This window comes from Ambystoma mexicanum, chromosome 1q (assembly GCF_040938575.1).
Source record: "Ambystoma mexicanum isolate Mex_15411 chromosome 1q, UKY_AmexF1_1, whole genome shotgun sequence".
In the NCBI taxonomy this organism is placed as follows: Eukaryota; Metazoa; Chordata; class Amphibia; order Caudata; family Ambystomatidae; genus Ambystoma; species Ambystoma mexicanum.
This window is the reverse complement of record NC_090922.1, coordinates 802,994,212-803,019,655: the sequence shown is the minus strand read 5'-3', so window position 1 is coordinate 803,019,655 and position 25,444 is coordinate 802,994,212. Positions and strand designations below refer to the sequence as shown.

The window sequence follows — 25,444 nt, the reverse complement described above, 5'->3', positions numbered from 1 at the left end:
GTAACGGTGCTAATTTCCCACCGTTTTTTATCAAGCTCTATGCCCGGATGTGTAACGACGATAGACTGTGGGGTGTTACATGCGTCTTTTTGTACAAAAAACTGTACCATATCTTTCAAACTGTCAAAATGTATTCCAACAGTGTTGTTAACATGCAGCATTATACCTTTTACTTTCATATTGATGGTTCCTAGAGATGTGTTATAGGCATATGAGTTAGGCACCACGGATAGAAACTCTGCAATGTAGTCTTCTGGAGCTAGCTCAGAAGTTAGATCCCCTAGATAATTCGCAGTCGGTAGGTTGACATCTCTGGGACGGCTCAAAAGAATAACTATCAGTGTTGTGGTACAGAACCCGTTCTTGCAATTGTTCCATCAAAGCATATAGCTTCAAGTGGGCGTGAGCACCGCTATGAATATGTTTGTGTTGTCTGAAGTTGTTGGATATTCCACTGCACATCACCAGCACAGACATGCAGTTTCATTGACTATGAACACACAGCTGCTCACGTCGTAAGAATGATCAAATAGATAGGCATGAAGCACATTGGGATCTCTGATGATGGCTGTGTTTGGCAAATTAACTCTTGCCCCTTCGCCAAAGCAGTCAACCTGTTTCCTGCAAACAGTGACTGCCAGAACAATCCCATCTGCCCAGTGTATTTGTTGTTTTTATTATTTTGCCCCCAGACCACTGTAGAACATAAAACATAAAAGTACAATAATGAAAACAGCTAAAACCCTTCAAATTTCAGGGTGGTAACTGAAATCATCACATTAGGCACAATATATAAGAATGTGACGCCTATCTCATTCTGCATATAATCTCTTCGCTTGCCTGTGGCTGATGAGTTGGCCCATGTGGCCTATCCATTCATGGACGACGAGGTCCAGCGTGCTGATCTGCTTGACCCCTTTCCTGCCTGTCCTTGCTTACTCAGTGCTTTCATTGCCCCTTTATGTCAAGGTCTTTTCCAATCCAATTAAATGTTGTATCTCGACAATGATCTCGGGGGCACAGTTATATATAAAATACAGGGGAAATGATGCAGTTTTCCAGATAAACCATTACAGTTAATCTAAAAAAGAAAAGGGTTCTAAAAAGTGAATATGCAGCTTCTTTGGCCAGCTGAAAAAAACACTGCCTGCTTCATACCCATTTATTAACTGGGGGAGTACTCCATCTATAAACCCGTCCCTTCTGCCCACCCCGCCTCTCTGTCATCTCTTCCCATTCTCGCCCCCTGCCTCCCCCCACCCAGGACACCACTCTCTGTGGGGATGGAGAATAAACATTATTTTGCCACCGACATAAATAAACCAGGAAAAGGCACAGTACGACAAAAATGAACCACAAAAAAGCTATGCGTAAGCGCCACTCAAGTTTTCGTAAAAGCCTTTACGCCCTTTCACTACTAATTTGTTTCAAGACGACTTTTGGCTAAAAAGAAATTTGCCTAACCAAAAGAATGTAGCCCACCCCAAACTGCTGAAAGGCCGAATGCATCGCCGGCAACAGAACTGGTATTGTGAGCCCCCTAGTAATTATTCATAAAGTGTAGCTAGGGGATATGGGGGCAGCTGCACACTGCTGAGAAAAACCACACACCAGAAATCACCGTGCCAACAGAGTGCACGCCACAGGGCGGCTGTGACTGTGAGGTATTCGACCATCCGCGCGGTGCGTGTGTGCTCGCCTGTTTTCTATCTAAATGTAAAATAAATTAAATTATGGTAGATGAACCTCCAGAAAATGTGTGGGGCTAATCTGCACACATTTTCCTGTGCTCACTACACGACATAAACATAGACTGTGTACTCTGGGTGGACACAGCCTACAGGCGCAATCCTCCCAGTCATATTTAGTTGGGATCTGACAGGTGGAGTACACGATGCATCTCAGAAGGCGGAGGGCCAAAACCTTCCTCCTGCCAGCTTCATTAACGATCAAAGGCTCCATGGATCCGCACTGTCCATTTGTTTTCCCTCTGCAGATTGTGGCAGCAATTAACATACTAATGGACTATACTTAAACAGGCCCACGTGGGGCCTAGCTGCAGGACTAACAAAGGAGATAGGAAAACCCCAACAACCTTTGATATGTATCTGTGTCAAGCTCCCGCCTCTTAGTAACAAGGGCAGTGAACTATCATGTCTGGGACAGCTGTTTACAGTAGTCATCCCCAGAGGGGGATCCCATTCAGAAGGTACGAGAATGTGGTTTGCAGAAAGTGTGTTCTCACCACAGCTTCAAGGGAGATCTGCTGCTTCAATCAGGAACCACAGAGTGTTAAATTAACCAGAGAGACCCTTTGATCCACAACAAACAGGAAAATGGGTGGGACTTAGTATCACATGTTTTCACCCCTTTACCCCTTCTGTTGCAAAGCACTCTGGTTATGACCTCAGGCATATAGTAGATGGTTGATGGGGACTCAGGATTGGTTCATTAAGGTAGGCTTAGCCTACACCAATCACTGTGTTCCATTTGGCTTTAAAAGATGGTTGAGCCCCTCTTTTGGGCAGATCATCTGAAGACTTTGCAAGGAGTAACCTGAAGATTTAATTTGGACACTGGCTGAAGGTACAGTCTGCCTTACAGCTTCCACCAGTGAAGGAAGGCCAGGATTACCAAAGAGGGAAGCAGGATCCCTCCCCTAAAAATCTCCCAGGGAACAGGGGGAGATACTGAATCCAGAGGACCCTCCAGCAGCTCCAGAACCGGTACCCAGCAGCATACAGCGTGCCCTCCTAGGCTCTGTAAGCAATCTTCCTAGTCGGGAAGTGCCAGAGAATCTCTGAACCAAACCAAGGACAAGGCTGTTGCCTGCAACACTCTACTCAGCTTTAGGCTGTCCTCCTTAGAGGACGACACAAGCCCAGTGAAGAAGGTAGGAGGAGTGCATCGACAAGCAGAAACCAGCATCCATCTTAAAGGAAATTTTCGAGCCTCGAGCTGCAACCGACTGTTGTCACGCCACAGTCACTAACGTCATCCGAGACACCTCGACAAGTGCTTCAGACCTGCCAACCAGCACTGAGACAATTCCTGACCCCGAGCCACCATGAAGGGCTGCCTGCAGCCCTCCGTCCAGCCTCACTTGCCGAACTGCCTGCCGCCTGATACCCGCAGCTGTCTCCCATCTCGAACTCTGTTGCAGGAGCTGCAAAGCGACCTGATACCGACTCGATCCTATTGAACACCAAAAACTTCTACCAGCACAAGATACATTGTGGTTCTGTCCCCCTGGTCCTTCTCCGAAGGCCCCTAGTGAAATTGTATGACTCATTGCTCCCGTTGTGTTGAAACCAAGTATCCTTGAACTATTGTGATTAATTACTTTACTGACTACCCTCCTGCATCCCTTTTCCTTCTTGAAACTGTCTGTCCTCTGCATTCCTTTACAGGGTGTGTTGTATTTGGTAGTGTGCTAGACCTGTCTGTTGTGATAATAATAAAGTAGATATTTTTATACAACCTTGACTGAACAGTCCCTTTTATCATTGGGTAATAATTGTCTTTTTGCTGTGTTGCAACTAACCAATGATCCACGACCTTGCGGGGATAAGCCTGCCATTCTGTTCACGTTACCAAAATTGGACAAGGAGGTTTATAATTTGCTTGTGTTTCCAATCTGTTTGGATCCCTTCTGGTGTACTAAAGCTGTGAGGTTATTGATGGTTTAGAAACCGATATTCATCCCTGGACCACTGGTGCCCCAGAAATTGATTTGTCACACAACAACTCTCATTTCAGAGCGCTGGGGCGGGGAGATGCGCTGCTGACAATGCGAGCCAAGCAATACTGGCCCAAGAGGCCTAACACAAGTCCCTGCATACAAGCCACACAACTCACTACTGTCTATATACAGTCACTGGTATTGCAGAAGGACGAAAGGCTAGCTTAAGAATTTCTGAGCCCCCCCAACCTGAACGAAGTTAAGGGGTCACATACTATGTAAAGGTTAAAGAATGCGGGCGCGCAGGTATTACCTTAATTAAGGTAACAAAGGGCATCATTCCGAGTTGGGCGGTAAGGGATACCGGGCACCGGTAAGGAGACCGGTGCTGGTAATCCCTTACCACCCAATTCCGAGGTCCCTTAGCGGGAACCATAAGGAACGTGTGGACTAACCACACGTCCCTTACGGGTCCCGCTAAGGGACCAGGGCGCTAACAACGGGCTTGCTAGTCGCGAGCCCGTTATTAGCTCCCGCCCCATTCCCATTGAGCCCTATGGGGGCTCAAATGGGAATGGGGAATGGTTTGTTCAATGGGGACTAACCGGTCCCTCCAGGGTTGGAATGCACCGGGAGGTCCCCATTGAACAAGACCGGACTCGGACACGGTAAGGGAGGCAGCCATGGTGCTAATAGCACCATGGCTACCGCCCATCTCGTAATGGCCCCCAATGTGTTTTTCTTTCCCTACTCATTACTGTTTGCTCTTCTATTTCCTTTATATTTATTTCGTAATGTAACGGTTGAATGTTTTTACTTGCATGAAAGATATGGCTGCCAATAGCGGTAAAGCAAAAAGCAACCTTTGTTTTTCACATGCAATAACATCTCCTTATTGAGGTCAGAATTACAATTCACCAAACTGGCTCATTTCAGCGATGTTCCCTGCGTCTTTCTCGGAGTCCATTCTGCGTTTATTTGCTTCACCCTACAAATGCTACCCTACTATAGGGCTGCCATTGCAAGAACCAGGAACAAACCAACAGACTTGGGGCCAGCAGTTCATGCCCTATGTTAACATAACATCAAAATAATCATACCTCTGAACCCTTTAAACACCAATAAAAAGTACGGCTACATGAGCTGGGGAAAATATGTGCTAAAAAATGGAAGGCAGAAACAAATGGGCCTTGAACATTACTAGCATTGTCCCAAGCCCATGATCCTTGGGAACACAGCAGCTCGCGGCTCTCCCCACGCTAACCTCTTCCTGGCTCCCGATTTAACAGAGGGTCACATTTAACGTGCTCTGTACTCCCCTCCGCCATCTTGAATGGCCCTCGTGTTTACCACCACCCTTAACCTGTACTGTCCAGTTATATCTCTTGGTTCCTCTAGTCATGCTCTCCTCTCTGGCCCTAGGTTCTGCCAAGCCCACAAAGGGGCGCACTCCGCCTCACTGTTCCCCCTCCCTGCAAAACTCCCTTAGCACATGACCCATCCATTCCTACCCAGCCTTCCACCACAAATTCAAAACCTGCTAAACAGTAGTGTCTGTTCACCTCTACCGCCTTGGGCGAGTGCCAAGAAACTACATTGTGGGCACTGTATAAATCACAATGGAGACTATGGGCCTCATTACGAGTTGGGCGCAAAGGGATACCGGGCACCGTTAAGGACATTGGTGCCGGTTATCCCTTAGCGCCCTACTACGAGTTCCCTTAGCGAGTCCCTTCCTTAACACCCGGCGTTAAGGATGGGACCCGCTAAGGGAAATCAGAGCCAATAACGGTACCGCAATTTGCGATACCGTTATTCGCGCCTTCCCCCTTCCCATTGAGCCCTATGGGGGCTCAAATGGGAATGGGGAATGGCTTTTTCAATGGGGATTTACCGGTCCTGCAAAGGTCGGAACAGACCGGTAAGTCCTCATTGAACCAGGGCGGACTCGGTACCGATATGGGAGGTAGTCATGGCGCAAATAGCGCCATGATTACCTCCATACTCGGAATGAGGGTCTATACCTGCCTTTCAGAGGACCTCATTTTTATCAGAAGCAGGAACAGCTGCGTTGGCTGTGTTGGTTTTAAAACGTGTAACCAACAGGGGACGGTCAGGGGAATTTCTAGACAAGATTAGGCGCAGGGCGAAATGCCAGAATCCACCCCTTGCCCCACGTTGCTCCTCTACTGCTACCCCTCACTGCACTACTTCACCAAAATAACGTAATATTTAAATAACGTTTTACTGACTTGTACTGGAAATGAATAAGTAGACAACGTCTACAACAATATTTCAAACAGGAATTCATTTTCTATCATGATTTTTTTAATTAAGTGTAATATTAGTTAGAAATGTTCAACCTTCAAAACTGTATAAACACATTACAAATCATTATTTCATTGCAATCATTAAAAAGGTGCCCTTCTAAAATTCGCAAAACACCAAAACCTAAAACAGTTCAAATCATTAAAAATGTATTTCCACCAAATGAATGTGTGCATTCTCAATTCATAATGTAAATACCTGAGAGACACCCAATCCAAGCTTTCTTGCTAGTGGATGCATTTATAGTCTCAACTCCAATGTTTTCAAAAACTCCTTCCATGCGTGAAGGGCTGCAATAGTGATAACCAAATACTCGGCTCCTACTAATGTGCTCCAGGACTGATCCCAATCCTGGCCCAGAGTGGTACGGAGGAATCTGCCGTAGCACGCCCTGTAATTCTCATATGGTCTATGCAGAGGGTAAGGATATGTCTACTAGCTTCGATTTCTTCGCTGCGAATACGGTAACGTATCTCCTCGTCCTTCATATCCTTACATGCACCTCTATAGTCCAATACGGGGAGAATGTTAAAGCATATAGCTGATCAAACGCCTTCCCTCACTACCACAAGGTTTTAATAAATACGAACACTGAAAGCCTGGTCGAAAACCCTGTGTAGAATATTCTCGTTATCTGGCTTACTCATGTTCAGAGAGCGATCCCATCTCAATGTGTTCTTTTTCAGTTCTTTGCTAAAGAATCGGTAAGTGCTCTCAGTAGGCAGTGACATGTTCATGTTTTCTAAAAAGCCTGTCGCCTTTTTTTCCAGATCTTGGTACAATGAATTCTGTAGATATTGTTTATTATCTTTGGTAAGCATCTGCAAAAGCGAGGGCACCTCAATGCCAGCTTTGCATAGTCTAACATCAAATTCTGCTCTACGTATAAAGCAACTGGGCCGGAGGGAGACAGTACCTGACTCGCAGCAGAGAGCCTCCACCGGCACAGCCTCAGGGACTCCGAGAATGGATCGTAACAGTTTTTCCGTCAACTTTATCTAACCAGTTAACCATGCTCGAATGGAGGGTCTCCAAACCATAAAGGATGCTCGGTACAATTCCAGTTCTATATCATTCAATGAAACCTTCTATGTTCTGCTCCCCCTTTCTAAAGATAACATTTTTAACCACAGCCCATTTTTTCTTCACTTTTTGACGGATGTAATTTCCTATCCCATAGGTATTAAAGGAGGATGGAATCGGGATTCCAAGGAAGCTGTAGTTTTTAAACACTTCAAAGGGCTCTGTTTCTAGTCTCCACCCACATTTGGTATTGTGGTGTTGCTTACTAAATACCATGACCACTGTTTTTAAACTATTGATCTTCATGTTGTTACTAGCTGCATAGGTGGCAAGTGCCGCGATAGAATGTTGTAGACCTATCAGTGTTAAATCCAACAGGATAGTATCGTCAGCATATGCCATCCAAAATTATCTGGCATTGCCAATACGGTGAGGGACATTTTGTGCTGCTCTTATGGCCCCATCTAAATCCACAGTGTAGTGATTGAAAAGCAAACGCGAAGGTACGCAGCCTCGCTTCAACCCCGTGTTGACTTGGAAAGGGCCAGAGAGGGACCTTCCGAGGCAAGTCAGACCACAACTGAATTGTCCGTATATAGTGCCTTGATAAAATGGAGAAGATCAAGGTCAATTCCCCAAGATGTCAATTTTTCCAAAAGAATAGGTCGGAAGACTATCGAATGCACACGCATAATCTGTGTAGCATGGGTATCCTGACAACACCTAAGAATCAACATGCAATTGTAGCGCTAGGCAAATCGTGAATGTACATAGGCATGTGATCACAATACCTACACTAGCAGGAAAGTACCTTCTCATTACACCCTCGCACTTCCTCTGGGCTCCCCCAGCACTTAAGGGTCTGTATCTGCGACACTACAGTCCTGTCTCACTGACTTATGAACCACCCTCCGGCAGCACTTGCTGAGTGACCTGCACTTCTCCCTTTCCCCAACCCCCTGGCACTTCTCCCCTCCCTCTTCCCCGCTATTGGGCGATCTGAATGACACATGACCTAGTAAGATCGTTGTTTTGTCCTCCTTCTGTTTCGCCCTCCTTGTCTTGTCGTGCCTAGAGACACTTGTGTACAGGCGTGTTATAAATGACTTATATCATACATACGTCATAACTTTTGGCTTTGTCATTAATTGTTGCTACAATAATTGTTTTCTACCTTTGCAAATAACTTTTTTCCACAGTAAATAAAACACACACACACCACCACCAAACAAAAGAAGTAATCCCTTTAAGCGCAATCCCCTCAACCTTCAACCCTTCAATTTTTCCAACTCCTGGCCCCTTTGTTAAAACTTTAAGGGCAGCAACAAACATAACGTGTACAAACATTGCTTTTTTCCTATACTTACGGAAACTGTTTTGGCCTCCCGGTAAAGAGCATAGTTTGGCAAGCAAGATGACTCCATGTCACCTGAGCATGAGTGTCCAGTCCTGGGCTTTCGTGTAACAGATTCATTCATTCTGGGCAATGTAGTCTTTTGTTTCAACTGGAATAACCTACCAGAAACCATTGATTTTCAAAAGAAACCTGAGTGGTGTTTCGATGACGAGGAGTCACTCCTTTTATTGCCCTAAAACATCCCACAAGCAAGCAAATGAGCCTAGTCACCTGCTAAAAGACCATACATGAATGGCCAATCCTACTCCTCATATTACTCCTTACTTTGGCCATTTACTTTGCTCCCCCATCTCTTCCCCACGACCACCGACTACTGCTGCAGGCCGTCACTGGCTCTTTTGATCACACCAGCAAAAAAAGCAGCCCTTTAAGTCCACCATAAACATCCACCCTCCTATGTAGAAATGATCACACTGTTTAAGATTAATTACTTTCATAAAGAGATGCTAATTTGGGAGGTGGGGTGCCTTCTAATAAACCTCCGAGCAGAGTGTGAAGCCATTGGCTGCATGGTGGGAGGTAGATGGATATGAGCAGGGCAGGCTGTTGCCCCCTACCTCTATCTGTGCGGCTTTCAAGGATGTTAACTGTGACGGCTTCAAGCACTCGCATGTGGAGATTTAACAGGCTGTCTGCTGTGGCCCTCCCCCCACAACTGTGCCCCCGGCCGCCGCCTAGTTTGCCCGCCCCTAGAAACGTGCCTGCACACAGGAGGTTGCAGCAGGTACACACCCATCCACTGATCTCTCTGAACACAGTGAAACCCCTGAAACATGAGTGCCGGGAGCGGAAATGATGGAGGAAGCGGGGATCTTTTCTGGAGTAAGGTCCTTATGAAAAATGCAGGAGAGCAACGCAGTACCTGCTGAGGTTTGCAGGGCATAATAATGTACTCGTGGGGAGAAAGGAAAGCATAAGCGGAGGAGGGAAGGGCGAGAGATGGCTTTATAGGAAGCGGGATTGAAAGAACAGGACATGGGAAGGGAATGAGGCGGGGCCTAGCTTAGTCAATAAAGGGTGGGCATGGGGGCGGGGTTTGTTTTTGCCAGCATGCTAGGCAGTGTAGATACCTAAAAAAGGGACAGTGCAGTGAGTTGGTACCCTGCACTCTATTATGAACTTTTAATAGAAGCAATAGCTCAATTTTATTGTGGCCGCTGTGTCCTCATCATTTATGTAGTGCCCTACATTTGCAGGATGCATCGCAGTCTTAATCGCATCCTGTCGTGCCTCCCACACAGAATTTTCTTTTTCACTTTAAAACGCCACCCAACCATCCTACATGCACATTAATAAGGCTGTAGTAGCGTTTTTTATTTCAGTTAATCCACGATGAGAGAGCCATGGTTAGTAATTGATGTAGCTGTGTGTGACATAAGAAGCACTTCAGCCTGTGGAATGCACTATGGAGACTGCCGCTGGGTGGTAGCGGTACACGTTATAACCCACCTGGAGACTGCCCATGGCTGGTAGCGGTACACAGTAGAAACCACCTGGAGACTGCCCCTGGGTGGTAGCGGTACACAGTATAAGCCACCTGGAGAGTGCCCCTGGGTGGTAGCAGTACGCAGTATAAACCACCTGGAGACTGCCCCTGGCTGGTAGCGGTACACAGTAGAAACCACCTGGAGACTGCCGCTGGACGGTAGTGGTACACGGTATAAGCCACCTGTAGACTTCCTCTTGAAAGTAGCGGTACACAGTATAAGCCACCTGAGACTGCCCCTGGGTGGTAGCGGTACACAGTATAAGCCACCTGGAGACTGCCCCTGGGTGGTAGCGGTACACAGCATAAGCCACCTAGAGACTGCCCCTGGGAGGTAGCGGTACACAGTATAAGCCACCTAGAGACTGCCCCTGGGAGGTAGCGGTACACAGTATAAGCTACCTGAGACTGCCCCTGGGTAGTAGCGGTACACAGTATAAGCCACCTGGAGACTGCCCCTGGGTGGTAGCGGTACACAATATAAGCCACCTGGAGACTGCCCCTGGGTGGTAGCGGTACACAGCATAAGCCACCTAGAGACTGCCCCTGGGAGGTAGTGGTACACAGCATAAGCCACCTAGAGACTGCCCCTGGGTGGTAGCGGTACACAGTATAAGCCACCTAGAGACTGCCCCTGGGTGGTAGCGGTACACAGCATAAGCCACCTAGAGACTGCCCCTGGGAGGTAGCGGTACACAGTATAAGCCACCTGGAGACTGCCCCTGGGTGGTAGCGGTACACAGTATAAGCCACCTGGAGACTGCCCCTGGGTGGTAGCGGTACACAGCATAAGCCACCTAGAGACTGCCCCTGGGAGGTAGCTGTGCACAGTATAAACATTGAAAGGGTTGCCAAAAATGCGGTTTGGCATCGCGATCACTGGACTAAGAACATCGCCCCCTTATTGACAGGAGAAGGACAACACTCGTTCCAAACTGTAAATCCAGACAGACAGACCCTGTATGAAGATTTAAACAGAAGCATTTGGGAAAAATCTAGTACAAGAAAAAGAGAATTATCAGTTTCATCTTCTACATCTCCGCCTCCGTCAGGGCAACATTCCCAGACAGCTATAATATTGAGTGCAAGACATTCTTGATAAATAGTTAAAAGACAAGACCTTCGAAGAAGCAATAGATGCTAGTCCTAGAATAATTCATAGACTCTTTTCCCCTGTTCCTCCAAAAGGTCATCTGACAGCTACATAAACCCACACTAGAACAGGTCATTCAAACCGCCAACTCTCGCCAATAGGCCATGTGTGCCAAGAAGAATAGTGGGGGACCAAACAAATTGGTGGGTGTAAATCTGTTAGCGAGAGGAAGAGAGGAGAGTCCAACGGTCAGGTGACCTGGACTAGTGCTCTGGTTTCAGCAGAGGCTAGAGCCAGGACACCTACTCTCATAGCGGGCCGTAAATCTGGACATTCCACTTGACCAGGGGTCCTTCGATGTTATGCCTGTGGGAAACTGGGACACCTAGCTAGATTCTGTCCAAAAAAACCAAAGGAGTAGCTGATGGAGATAGGTCTCCTCCAACCAAAAGAACACTTGAATCAAACAGCCGTCCCCCCCACCCCCCCGGCCCACTTGGTGGACCGATACTGACCCAGGCCCAGAATATCACACTGATTCGTTGTCAGATGAAGAGGTGGAGCTGGAACCAGAAGCTTGGGTAGTGCCCTATAGGTGAAACTGATAAAGAATTCCACCTTCCTGTACAAATCCAAGGTCTCCTGGCCAAATCCATTCTGGACTCAGGGAGCAAGAAGATGGCCGTACAATCTGACATAATCACTCTGGAGGAACCTAACCTTCGGAGCCTGTTCCAATCACCTGTGCCCATGGAGATGTCGATCTCTACCAACAAGCTGTTCTGAACCTTCGAGTACTTGGTCATGAAGTCCAGATGCCAATGATCGTAATACCCACACTTGCTGAAGTGTCCTACTAAGCACGGATTGCCCCTTGTTTGACCAGTATCTCAGGGAGGTTAAAGGGTACAAGAAGAGCATTTCCTGGTTGGTGAGATAAGTCGGCCCGCAATCAGGGACAGGAGAGGACTGGAAGGATGTAGGTGTGTGTGAAGGTCAGGGGCCTCATTACGACCCAGGCGGTAAGTTACCGCCTGGGCCGTGACTTTACCACCATGGCGTAAACTACGTTTACGCCATGGTGGTTGGCGGACTTACCGCCCCATTCCGACCTTGGCGGGGCGGTAAGTCCCCAATCCCCATTTACCCTTCCCCATTCCCATTTTTGCCCCATAGGGCATAATGGGAGTGGGGAAGGCGTTAATTACGCCACCGTAAATTACGGTGGCGTAATTAACTCCATGGTCCCTTAGCGCCATGGATTTTAACACCTGCTAAAAGCAGGTGTTAAATCCGCCATGGCGCTAAGGGACCTCGTACTCAGGCGGTAAGGGTCGGCGCTGTTTACGCTGCCGTAAACCCCTTACCGCCTGGGTCGTAATGAGGCCCCAGGTCTCTGACCTTGTTAGGAAGGGAGGAAAGCCCCTTTCTGTGGGTGGTAGGCTTAAAGAGAAAACCAGAAAGAGTTTTCCCCTTTCGGGAAGACCTATTGAGTGGGCCCAATCCCTATTCCCACCTTGTGCCAGCATGTTTGTTTTCTGACCCTTACCACCAGCCTTACCTCATGAAATAGATACTCTGCATTGCCTTTCCATTATTCTTAGAAAACCTGCACCTGAGGTCATGAAATCAGCACTGCCAATGGGACAACATGGGGCCAGAAACACAATAAAGCCACTGACGGAGGGGACTAGTGCTGTGGAAGAGAGGAGTAGGACTGTGGAGGATGGGTGTAGATGTAGGAGATGGGGAGTAGTTTGAAGGAGCAGAGTTGCTTGGTGAGAAGGGGTAGTGTAGAGGAGGAAGGAAGTAGTAGCATGGAGGAGGGGATTAGTAGCGGAGAAGAGGAGTGGAGAACAGGAGTGGGAGCAGAAGGAATACCAAAAGGTGGAGGCAGGGATTAGGAGGAGAGAACCATCAGAGGGATAGAAGATTGGTGGGATGAGTAAGCTGGATAAACAGATAGTTAGAGTAGTGGAGAAGAGGTGGGGGGTGTGAGTTCAATATCCTGAATTCAACCAAGCAAGTCAAGGCACTATCCCACCACCATTATAATACTAACCCTTCATTACAGCAGGCGTAGTAAGATAGTTCCTGAGGGAGCTTAGATAGCCAGCACTTAGAGAACCACCCATAGCATAAGACAGTGAGTAGACAATAGGAGTCAACATTCGGTAGGACACCTGATGAGTGAGAGAGGAGGAGGAAGAAGAGGAAGAGGGAGAGAGATGGCCCCCTAGGCTCCACAAAGAAAAAGAAAAAAACCCTTGAACTGTCTCTAAGACTCTGCGTGATTTCTGTGCCAACTGTGACACGATATAGCTCAGTGATTTGAAAGCCTGCTGCAGAGTTATGTGTGTGTGGTGCGGGCGGCAGGGGGTGATCCCAATGTCACCGATTCAAATCTTACTTGGAAGGACACAATGCGTCATCATTTTGAGGTCCATAAAACAATTATGTAAAGTAAGCAAAGCATGCAGAGAGGAAAAAGTGGGGTGCATGTGTATGCACACACATTCTGCTACTATCCTCCTGCAAAAGGGTTACCACAAAGTGCCATCTACCAGTTCCCATACCATTTGCTCATGGGGAAACAAAGAAGGATAGGTCCAAACTACTGGTTAATAAACTACTGCCAGGTGCAAATCTTCGCCAGAAACCTTAGGGGTCTAATTATGATGCGATTTCCCACTAGTCATGTGGGAAGAGGTATCACTTGGATTGTTTAGCCACATAATGGTAGCCTGCATGAAAAGTAACTTTTGAGTAAAACATTTTGAAAGGCAGGTGGCAGCAGTCCTGGGGGAGAGGACTGATGGAGGATCTAATGCTGGACCTTGGGACAGCCTGGTGCATAAAACAGATCTCTCAAATCACCTGCATTCTCAACCATTCTGGACTCAATTCACACGCACGGAAAACCCCATGCCTCTCCATAGACATCAATGGGCTCTCCTTAAAAACAGACATAAATGGGCTCTCCCTTAAAACAGTGCGTTTCACCAGCCTTGGCGTCTAAAATAATTCAGAGGTACTTCCCAGAGGATGGGGTACACTTATCAGACCATGGTCATGATTTTTTTCTCCTGGATGTTTTCACTGCCCTCCAGAGAGCAAGGTGTGAATAAGGGCTAAGGTGAGTCTTTGAGCTAGAGGTGTGGGGGGCATTGTGGGTCGCGGGAGGGCCGCCCCCAAAGCGTGGTGGAGTTACTGGGCGATCCTAACGGAGGAATCACGCTGCATAGGCTAGCCGCCAGCATTACCGGCTGGCTGCGGAGCCAAGGACGGTTCGACTGGCACTTACGCCCTTACGAAAAGTTGCACTCCTCAACAGCTGCAGTGGCCTGGGGCTTTTTGCTCCGTGCAGGGGTATGGCAGTTATGAAATGATCCTGGTAGAAAGGCTACCAGAGGCAGGTTTAGCCCAGAGGAAGTAAAACCAGAAGTAACGAGGTCCCCCGGAAAGACAAAACCAAAGTGAGGGTTCATCAGTGTAGCTGGAACCCAGGGTTGGCAAAGGGCCACCTGGAAATGTTTTTAGGACCAGGTCCACTTGGGGCTTGGTCAATGCCAGGATTGCCCATAAACTGACTTTGAAGAAAGTGATCTGTTTTCTTCCAAAATAATGGAATTGCGAGAACATTAATTGAATATATTGCAAGAAATGTTCCCGGGTGGGGACACACTAGCACCTCTATGTTCAAGTGATCTTTTCCTTCAGAAACAAACCAACCATCTACTGTGAGCTGAGTTGGGGACGTGGTTTTAAAATGCATGTAGCTCATGACATTTAACAGACCCGACATCAGCCCCGAGAATTGCAACCTGGCATGTGGAAGGGTCACGAAGAAGAACTCGCCCCCATGACCCATTTACCATTAATTGCATCCTGCTGGACAGCCCTCCTGCCTTATCTGGCGATAGGGTTGTAAATCACAGCTGCCAGGAAGGAAACTGACATTGATAGCCACACAGTCATTCACACGACAGGCAGGCAGTCATTCTCTAAATCGACAACAGAGTGAGCACTGGAGGCAAGGACGTCGTTTAGGGGTATCCCCTGCTACCCCTGTGGTCTCCCTTGCTACCCCTAAATGTTTTTTTTTTTTTTACAAATTGAAGCTGTGGTCAATGCCATGTGGCTATTTGAACTATTTGTCTTTCTGGAATTCCATACAATAATTGCTAGACTCATTAAAGAATTATTTCAGGCACACTTCAGGGGGTGAGTCACTGATTTAGTCTGTTCTTAAACACCTCAAATTCACAATGCAGACGCAATCCTCCAAAAAGCATTTAGAGTAGAATAAGCATCCATTTCGGACTATGTATTTGGCTTTTCGCAAGTTGCAGTTGTAGCATGCTTTTTTCTGCTGATGATACATATGGTGATCCATTCTTGTATAAAATGTATATCAAGTTACAGTAATATTGAAACTATATTTTTCATAGTGTACTTACAAACAATGCTATGTGATGCCACTTCCTGTTTTGTCCAGGTGTAAACGGTGATGTCACTTCAGGGTGGGATCAAATGGCATCACGTCCTGTGATGTCATCAGTGGTCAAGGGTCATGTGATGTCACTTCCGCTACCCCTGGCATTTTGGTAAAATGACGTCCCTGACTGGAGGGCTGGTATACCACACACCCTCTTTGGAGGTGTGTATTTGGGAATGAGTGGGAGGAAAGGAGTTAGCCGATAGATGGAAAGAAGAGCGACAAGGTGCGAGGAAGACTAACAGAGATATGTAAACATGGAATGCCATAAGGATTTTATTTTACTTTTGAAGAGCTGTAAGGGATGGCCTCCCCGTATACCGTGAATTTTGAATCACATGCCCAAAAAAAATAATGCATTCACTTATTAGACAGGCCAGCAACCCAAGCGCTTGCTGTTACCAGCAAACTTCACCCTCAACTTTGAGAGGGCTCTATCGGCCGTGGATAAGGTGCGGCAGGGATAGACTTGCCCGAGATGGAAACACGAGGAGCTAAAAAGCCAGCCCAGGGCAGACCATCTGAACAACAGCCGAATGAGAAAGGCAGCATGAGAAGGCCAAGCGGGTGGGCGTGGTGAGCGGAGGGCAGGGGGTGTCAGGGGCAGGGCTAGTGTGAGCGAGAGGGGGAAAAAAGAAAGGGTGAGCTGGGTGATGAGAGAAGGAAAGGCAAAGATGGTGAAAACAGCAAAAAGGGAATGAAAAATTAGAAAACATAGAAAGAAAGTGCATGAGAATACAGGAATGAAAGAAAAGAAAGGACAGACCAGGGATGAAACGAAAAAGGCAAAGAATGAGAGGGAGAAGGGGAATAGCGAAAAAAGGCAGAAGATTGAAATAAAAATAAAAAGAAGAGATAGCAAAGAAATGGATAGGGAAAGAAGGATATAATGCGTGCAGAATAATTGGATAAGCGCAGTGGAAGGGGGCCAGGAAATAGAGGGAAGCAGATAAAGAAAGAAGGAGGGGAAGGGAAGGAAACATACACACACAACAAGAGGAGATGTGGATTGTTTGATGTGTTGACAGAGTGATGGACAGAAGAAAAACAGGAAGGACAATCAAGGGAGAGGAATGGGGAGTGGTGTGCAAGATGTCGCCCCTTATCAGAGTGAGGGATGGCGATGAGGCCAACCAAAAGGCCCTAAGGTTACTCAGTATTGTCCCTTTGGTATTGCAGGCGAAGGGCAAGGCTGACTCATTAAAGGTGTGAGTGCTGCAACCAGTTCACAAACAGAGGAGGAAAACAGTAAAAGATATTGCCGTCTAAACCAAGTCGTAAAAATGTTGTAATCTAATTGCCATTACGAAATCAGAGAGAGAAAACAATAAAAAGGGGGCCAACGTGGAACAGCCCCCACTGTTCAAGGGAAGGCAATGGGGTTACAGTTAACATGGATTCCTGGGGGAGTCGTATTGAACCAGCCAAAAATGTCACAACATGGGAACATATACCCTGTGCCAGCATGGAGCAGAAATCTCAGCAAATGGGTACATCCAAAGGCTGGGTCCACTAAGGACTCCCCAAAGTGTGGAAGGCGGCTGCTATTTCAGTCAGTAGTTACTTCTAAAATGAAAAACATCTCAACCACTCCAAGCTCGGTCAGTGTCCAGTGAATGCCCTCCTTCAATGGACATGCAGGGCAGTGGCCATCACTGGTTCTCGTCCTGTTTCGGGGTGCTCCATCATGGTGGCTGCATGATTATTCTATCGGAATTCTCAATTTGAACATGCGTGAAACACAAAACAAAATATGGTCCAAGGGTCGTAGGAGTAAAATAATGTATTTCTCACGTGGCAAGCAGCAGAGTCTGCTCCACCTGTCTTGGTAATGTAGAGAGGTAGATGTATACGCCATTAGACCCCACCCCCTCATCTCCTTCATATTCGAAAAGCAACAAGAAGACACTGTGCCTGACGCTGGGTAACATCCCAATATCACACCAAAGATATGAGAGACATTATGCGCTGAACCGTACCGAATGTACCCTCGAACTGGTGTAGTAGAAGGAAGTCTTCAGACACCACTGGGAATAGAAGATCTACAAGTAAAGTCTGGCAGGTGTAAAGTGACATCCTGAAGAGAAGAAACAAGGCCGCACTGAAATGATATATGAATACCTAAAGAATGAAGATGTGACAGTAACAGAGTGAACATACATGCAGATATGAAGAAATCATATACACTGAGAAGATACGCGAGAAGAGATGTAGTAAATGTATATATGCCGAAATGCAACATAGATAAGACATGTAGAAGCTTGCTAACGTAGGAAATATAACGCAAGTAAAACAGCCATGTTGAAAAAATGGACGTCAGATTCATGTAATAGTAAGCAAGAAGCCTGAAGGAGAAAAACCAAGGCTGCAGAGCTGACAAGCACTGGAAATACAAATTCTTGCAAGAACAAATAATATTTGCTTGGCTCAGGATTGAGGATGCCACAGCAAGAGGTAACTGCAAGACTTGAAAGGAGTCAAAGAGGATAGGCCATGTATGCAGGACATATTTCTCGTAGGTAAAGGAGTGAACATTTGCGAGTGCCAAGTATTGTACAATTAAAGATGCAGAAAGCATATGCAAGATGGAGCAAATAACTCTCCAGAGACCAAAGAGAGTAATAGCACCTAATATAATTGAATTAAATAGCACTAAATAAGAGGAGGGAATGGACACAATCATGGTCTCCTTACATGTGGTACAAGACCAGGAAACAAGGCCCATTCATAAGGCTCCAGATGAAGATAGCAATATACCTTCACTCCCTTTAAAGTTCAGAGGAAGAGAACAGTTAGCAGGGTCAACTACAAAGAAGAAGCCTTGGCATAGGGCCTAACTGATGAGAGATGGTAGGCTAATTAGTCAAGTAAGCAGTTGTTAGACGTTGTTCCGCATACCTGGGTTTCGTTTTGCTTACGTGCTGCTAACCAGCTGAATGTCCAAGGTTGGAAGAGTGCCAACCAATCATGAGGACCTATGTAATTATGGACTATACATTGTTGCAGAAGCCTATCTGCTGCTGTTAATCTGCTATTATCTGTATTATACATAGTTAGATCTAGTTCAAGGTGGGCCTACTTGTTAAGGGGCAGCCAATGATGTTACTAACACCTAAATGAACTATAGGTATACATGATCCCTTAACCAATCCCTCTGCCCGATAGGTTTTTATTGTTTGCCGCTCAGGATGGTATCACAGCTGACGTACTTCGTGGTATAAAGCCTTTTGTGTCATTCAAATGCGATGAGAGTGTGTGAGCAGGACAGGACATATGGCTTGCACGTGTAGAAGTGAATGGGGCATGCAGCAGAACTGGCAAACTCCAAGAGGGGGCCTGGGCTATTTGACACGGTATAGTAAAGAAACACCAGAGTATTATGCACAAGATCACACTCAGTATCAGACATGGGCGCCGCAAATACAGCAAACGAAGCAGATCCTGCTACAACCACAATCACCACAAGGGCAACCACAGCAAGCGCCTATACAAACACAAGTACAGACATAACAACAACAGTACACTCTGATGCAACGGTGCCACAATGGAAGCCGAATGCAGAAGCCCTACAACACCCTCACCCAGGATAGGGAGTGTGACAATAGTGGGAGGGAATCCTTTTACAGGTACAGGGATGAATTTATACCCACAATAGGAAAGCCCACAGAGCAACCTGATGTGTTCAATACTATCTGTGACACCAGACCCACAAGAGGAACCAAGGTCAGGTTCGCGATAGGAGGCAAAACATTTTTGTTCCTTGTAGACATGGGAGCAACCCGCTTCTGTGTTCAAGAGGGAAAGTACCCAAAGTCTGGCATTCTCTGGGGCTATGAATTTGGTTCCTTTTACAGATGAATTACCAATTTCAATAGGAGAACATGACATGTCCATAACACATTTGTATTTGTGGCAGACACCAGTTAATATGCTAGGACGTGACTTGATGACAAAACTTAACATGACGGTATCGTTCACTGACAAAAGGGATAGTGTGTTTCACTCCAGGGATAACCTACATAAATTCATATTAACATTTACAGGCCAAAAGGCATTACATGGGTTTCCTTTGGCCCTGAAGTATTTTTGTATGGAGTAAATATCTTGTTGACATGGCTTCCTGGATTGATAGGTAAATTGCTGAGAATAACTGATGCATTTTTGTTTAGGCCAGAAATACCTACCAATGATGAGGAAGGACAGGTTATCCCCATAGAATTAGAGGTAGCAGTGGCAAAAGAGGAAAGGGTGGTTGTTCATGGGACAGATGATGAGGGAAGAGCATGGAGAACAGTAATAGCCCTTGAAAACGGATACAAACTAAAAGACTTGACAGATGAGGAGTTGTACAGAGATGACTATTCGGACGATTAATTCGAATTTTTGATAAGTTCCACTTATTGGACTAAAATTAAGAATAGGGAAATATCACAGAGAATGGCATTGATAACAACGAAACCATAATTTTTTTCAGGAAGATTTAGAAAAGGTGTCAAGCATCTTATCGACCAGCAGGCCATATGACGTGGGTCTATTGAGTGGAGCAGGATCAGTTCAAATAAGCTCAAACCAGGAGAAATGTTGCCAGACACAAAACAGTACCCCATGTCCAGAGAAGGAGATGAAGGTATATTTTAAACCATTTCTGCTTCAATACAGCAGAGAATACAGGTACCATTAGAATCCCCATGTAACACAGCTGTGTACCCAGTGAAGAAATCAACAGGGAGGTTGTGGAGATTTATTCAGGATCTACGCCCTCAAAAAAATATTGTTGAAACATAGTTTCCACTGGTTCTGAATCCAGCTACAATATTATGTACCATCCCAGTTAGAGCCAAATATTTTACAGTTATAGATTTAAAAAACACGTTCTTTTCATTTCCCCTTCATGAGGACTCACAAGATTTGACTTTGTTTTCATATAGAAATCAGCGCTGGAAACATACAAGATTACCTCAGGGGAACTACGAGTCTGCATCAATCTTTAATAGGGTTCTTCAGATGGACCCAGGTAATGTACAACTCGAGAGCACAATAATTCAGTATGTTTGATTACAGTACAGATATTCAACCACTTTTAAAAGGACTCAAGGACACACATGTAGAGGAGGACCCAAATACGGCCGCACTCCAACTGTTCATTTTGAAGTACCAGGAACATTCACACCAAAGTATGTGACGTATGATGAGCAAATAAACCAGCAAAGAGCCGCAGAGGGGCTCTGTCCAGTACCCATCAGAAGAACAGCACCTATTGAAGTACCAACACCAAAGAAAACATGGACAGTAAAGTACCCATTGAGAAAACCATATCAACAAATGAAACGAAATGAAGATCGTCTGAGTACAGTCCCTGAAGAAGCCAAAAGGTCTTAATGGAAGACGAATGGTGATGTCACAAGAACCCGGACTGACTCACATATAGAAGAGATGACGACCTGAGAATGACGTAAAGAGACAAAACACCATGGATAAGGGACATTGTGAACCTAAAGTGAAAGGAAGATGTCAAATGTAAGAAGCTTATATTATGAGCATGACGAAAATATTCGACCAGTTTACGCATGTACATATGCTTGGAACCGCAAGAAAGCTAAGAAAATCGTGTGGCTTGCTATGCTTAGTAGTAAGATAGATTGCAGCAAGCGCCACCTATACATATCTACCTCAAAAGAAGCACGTTATATAAGTATACTTCCACTATGCGCAAGAAGCAGAATCAACCAAAGGTTACGAGAGGCCGCACAAGGAAAGCTTCATATTTAACAAATCGAGAATAAAAGGCAGAAACGAAACCCAGCAGAAACAAATTGTGCCAAAAAGCCAAGGTCATATCAGCTAAAATAGACGAACAGTAGCTACAATTAATGAAGCAAGGAACAGAACATCCTGCTCAGAAGGTTCAAGATAAGATACCAAGGACAGGTGGTGGGCAAACAAAAATCAAATACACAAATTACATGGAGAAGAAGGCAATTTTACGGTGTCTGAATCACGTGACCAGCCGAGCAAGAAGAAGTGAGACTTTCACACCTACGCATGGCAGTGGGCCAGGCGAAGATATCAGAACTTTCCAAGACAGGAGATGTTGTCTCGAGGCCAATCACAGTGAAATAATTGACACATGGCCACTAAAGTGATGATTGATTGTAACAATAATTGGAGGAAGGCCGGGGGAGCTGAGGGGCACCCTGCACCTGGCGACCATTCTGCATGCTGCTAGGCAAAGTGGAAAAGTATGAGTGTGGTTGGTGCCAACCCAATCATAGTGGACCAAGTAATCTAGGGTCCTATAGTTAGTAGAACCAATGGGACGTCGTACTTTTAGTGATGTCCACAGTAGCCATTTTTAAGGTAGGGCTTAGGTGTCCCACCTGACAGTGTTTACCCAATCCCCTTACTCCGTTACCATATACAGATATAGTACCTATGTTAAAGTTACCTTCCTAGAACCAATAGAATTGCATGGCAACTTTTAAGCGTTAAATGTCAGTGAAGATGAGTTTTTAGTATAAATGATGTGTTTTTTATGAAGTTCGTTGGAGTTGTGAAGCGAGAGGGAAGATCCCGCATCCGCTGATATTCATGAGGCTCCCCGTTTTTTGTACTTGTCATTAAACGGACTCCCTTTGCCAAACCGTTGAGTTGTCATTATTGATTTGATGCTTGAGTATTAATCTGCATCCCCATCCATCTCACGGGTGCTGCTATTCCATCTTAAAGTGGTATTGGGAAAAGCCCAGCTCTATGGGCCGGTTGGGGATCCTGGTGCACATGCAGATAGGTGGACAGATGAGATGACCGAAGGATTCAAAGAATTTAAAAGGATGATTTGTACAGCACCTTTGTTAGGGATTTCAGATTATAATGAGGAGTTTTACTTATTCTCACATTCAAATTGAGAAGTGATGACAGCAGTCCTCATGCAGAAGACAACATTAGGACATGGACATAACCTATTAGCCTACTATAGTGGGATTTTATACCCAGTAATGAAAGAGCATTACCGCTGCGAACAAGCGTTAGCTGCTGCTGCTTTCACGATTGAACATGTTGTAAGCATTAGAATGGGGTATTCAATGATGTTATTCGTCGAGCATTCCTTATTCGCCATTTTGGAGAAACCCCAAAGCAGATTGACTACAGAAAGAGTGTCAGATTATGAAGTGATTATTTCAAACCCAGCAATCAAAATTGTTAGATAGAGTAGTGAATCCACCGACATTCATAGCAGACCGAGTAGGGAAGGAAGACTATGTACATGACTGCACAACATATACTGAGTTCTATGATGATATTCTGGATGTTAGCGAAAATGCTCTTTTGGGGGTTATTCTATTCATTGATAGTTTATCAAATAACAAGAGAAAGACACGGGCAATCAGCAGTAGTAAAGTTAAAACATGATGGTGAATTTGAAGTAGTGATAAGCGCAAGATTGCCTTTGCATTGTTCAGCACAGGCTGCAGAATCAGTGGTGCTTATCACCGCACTCCAGAGATATGAGGATGAGGAAGTGACAGTGTACTCTGAGGGCACCTATGTGATGTCAACCATACATGCAGGATTGTAACGCTGGAAAAGGAGGGGGTTTCCTCTGCGTAGACGGCACACCAGTGCAACATGTGCCTCTATTGGACAATCTTATTAAAGTACTAAAGCCCCCTTTAGCTATCGCCGTGGTGAAGTGCACAGCCGGTACAAAAATGGCAGACATGATTTCTCACAGTAACGAAGCCGCTGCCCCAGCTAAGCGAAGTGGAGTGAGGCAGAGTGTCTTGGTGTGTCGTTATGAGCACACCATTTCACTGTTGGAGAGTCTTTTCTCACTATCCTTGTAGCAAGGAAGGCGGACCCTACCTAAGCCTCTGCCCCAGCGAAGCGAAGTGGAGTAAGGCAGAGTGTCTTGGTGTGTCGTTATGAGCACACCATTTCACTGTTGGAGAGTCTTTTCTCACTGTCATTGCAGCAAGGAAGACGGACTCTACCTAAGCCTCTGCCCCAGCGAAGCAAAGCGGAGTGAGGCAGAATATCTTGGTGACTGGGCATCAGGCTCGTGGACTGCCAGAGAATGGAAAACGACCATGGAACACACAGCGCAAGGTTCGGAGAGTGACTGGACATATTGTTGATTATCACACATGTGCGGTAAGTGAGGCTACCAGAAAACTTTTGACATCATATATTGAGCGTCATTCTTAGACAATAGCTTTAAACAACTTTAAACTTACGACTCTATTTATGAAAACACAGCTACTCATGAAGGCCGCATCACAGAGCATGCCCAAGTGCCATACATCGACCGCCATCATAGCTGTCACGGCCAAACATATAGCTTTGGGGAAAAGACAGCTACGGTCAAACCAGGCACAATCACACATGCAGGCACAAAATGTAATATTGGTGGGTTAAAGGGCCAATAACAAACTTACCAATTGCATACTGCCTCCGGTAAATGAGATCATGGAGGGGCTGCCCCGACACCTATGGGAAATACGGTACTTAAAGGAGTTAAACGATTACCAAGGGCCATGACGCTGTCTGCTCGAGGCTGCCCACAGAAGATGGTAATCTTGCCTGATACACTGGGAACAAACAAACCAGTGTTGAAAACGATGGATTATTTTCCAGCAAATGCAAATTTGAATAAAGAGATCCAAATAGGCCTCTATACTGAACTACCAAATGACTTGTTGCCATTGGTTCCCTGCCTAAGAATACAGACTATTGACACTGTAGTTCAGTCAATTATCACACCAAACTCTTTACAAAATGTTGAGATACTCGACAGTCCTCCAATCTCTAGCCGGATTCGGCCGCATCAACCAGCTAGCCCGAGGCACTTAGACCTAATGGAATGTTGTGAAGTGGATCTCCTGGACTAAACAAACATAGACTTATCAATGCCAAACAGGCATGCATTGGAAGATAGTGTAACGAACATGAGCCACTCGTTAAAGTATATGTCCACACCCTCAATCCCTGATTTGTTTGGGTCAGATGTGTCGGTCGTGGCCAGTGAAATAGCAGAGGAGCTGAGCTATCACATTTCAGATCAGGAAGACAGCAATTCTTCAGCGGCAATGTTTTCGATTCTAGAAATTATGCTGACACAACTCCTGGAAAAAACAGATGCTACTTTGGCAAAATTAGCAATGCTGGAGGAGAAGGTCATTAGGATAGCTCACCCTATTAACAGACTTTTGAAAGCTTCCTATCCACTGGCAAGAACCTCGCTCACAAATAATAAAAAGCTCACTTCCATCTTGGAGGCCATGCAAGAAATGTCCTCAGCGATTGCGAAGGAATTAACCAAAATGAAGCGGGGATCAATGAAGTGGACCCCAACAACTGGTACCTGAGGGAAAAAAAGAGGACAGTCAAACAGGTCGCTATGTACAAAAGAAAAAAAGAATGAACAAAAAGATGGCCTTAAGTAAGCAGAAACAAAGCACCATCAGCAGTAGCAGTGTCGAGAACCGCCCAGAAGGGGCAGCCCAGGTGTCCACCATGTTTGGTCCATAGGCCCTTTCTAATTGCGCAGCGGCATGTGCGTCAGAGGTAGAGATCTTGAGTGAGAACACCGCAAAAAGCAGTAATAAGCTGAATAACTCAAACAACATCCTTGTCCACGTAAACCATTTATCTGCGGGAAACATAAGGGCCAACGCAGAAACTGATATGCAGGGAATTCAACCAGGAACACTCGTGCTGCCCACCATTCACCTGAGCACTACGGCGGGTAACGTCACACCAGTACCTAACTCTGATGAAATGCCTGTGGCAAAACGGACGACGTTTACCAAGCCGGACAACAAATGGGCCACATATCCAGACTAACGAGGTGGATGAAGAGCGAAATCTCACCACTAGTAATTACAACTCTAAGCCCAGGCCTCCTGCGCATACCACTA

The 25,444-nt window shown here is 45.8% G+C and overlaps 1 protein-coding gene across 1 annotated transcript in view; it reads right to left on the bottom strand.

Annotated features, from left to right (window-relative positions):
* The window catches only part of NMNAT2 (nicotinamide nucleotide adenylyltransferase 2), a 539,474-nt gene that overhangs the window by 353,505 nt on the left and 160,525 nt on the right, over positions 1 to 25,444 (bottom strand). The gene's annotated exons all lie outside the window — the stretch shown is intronic.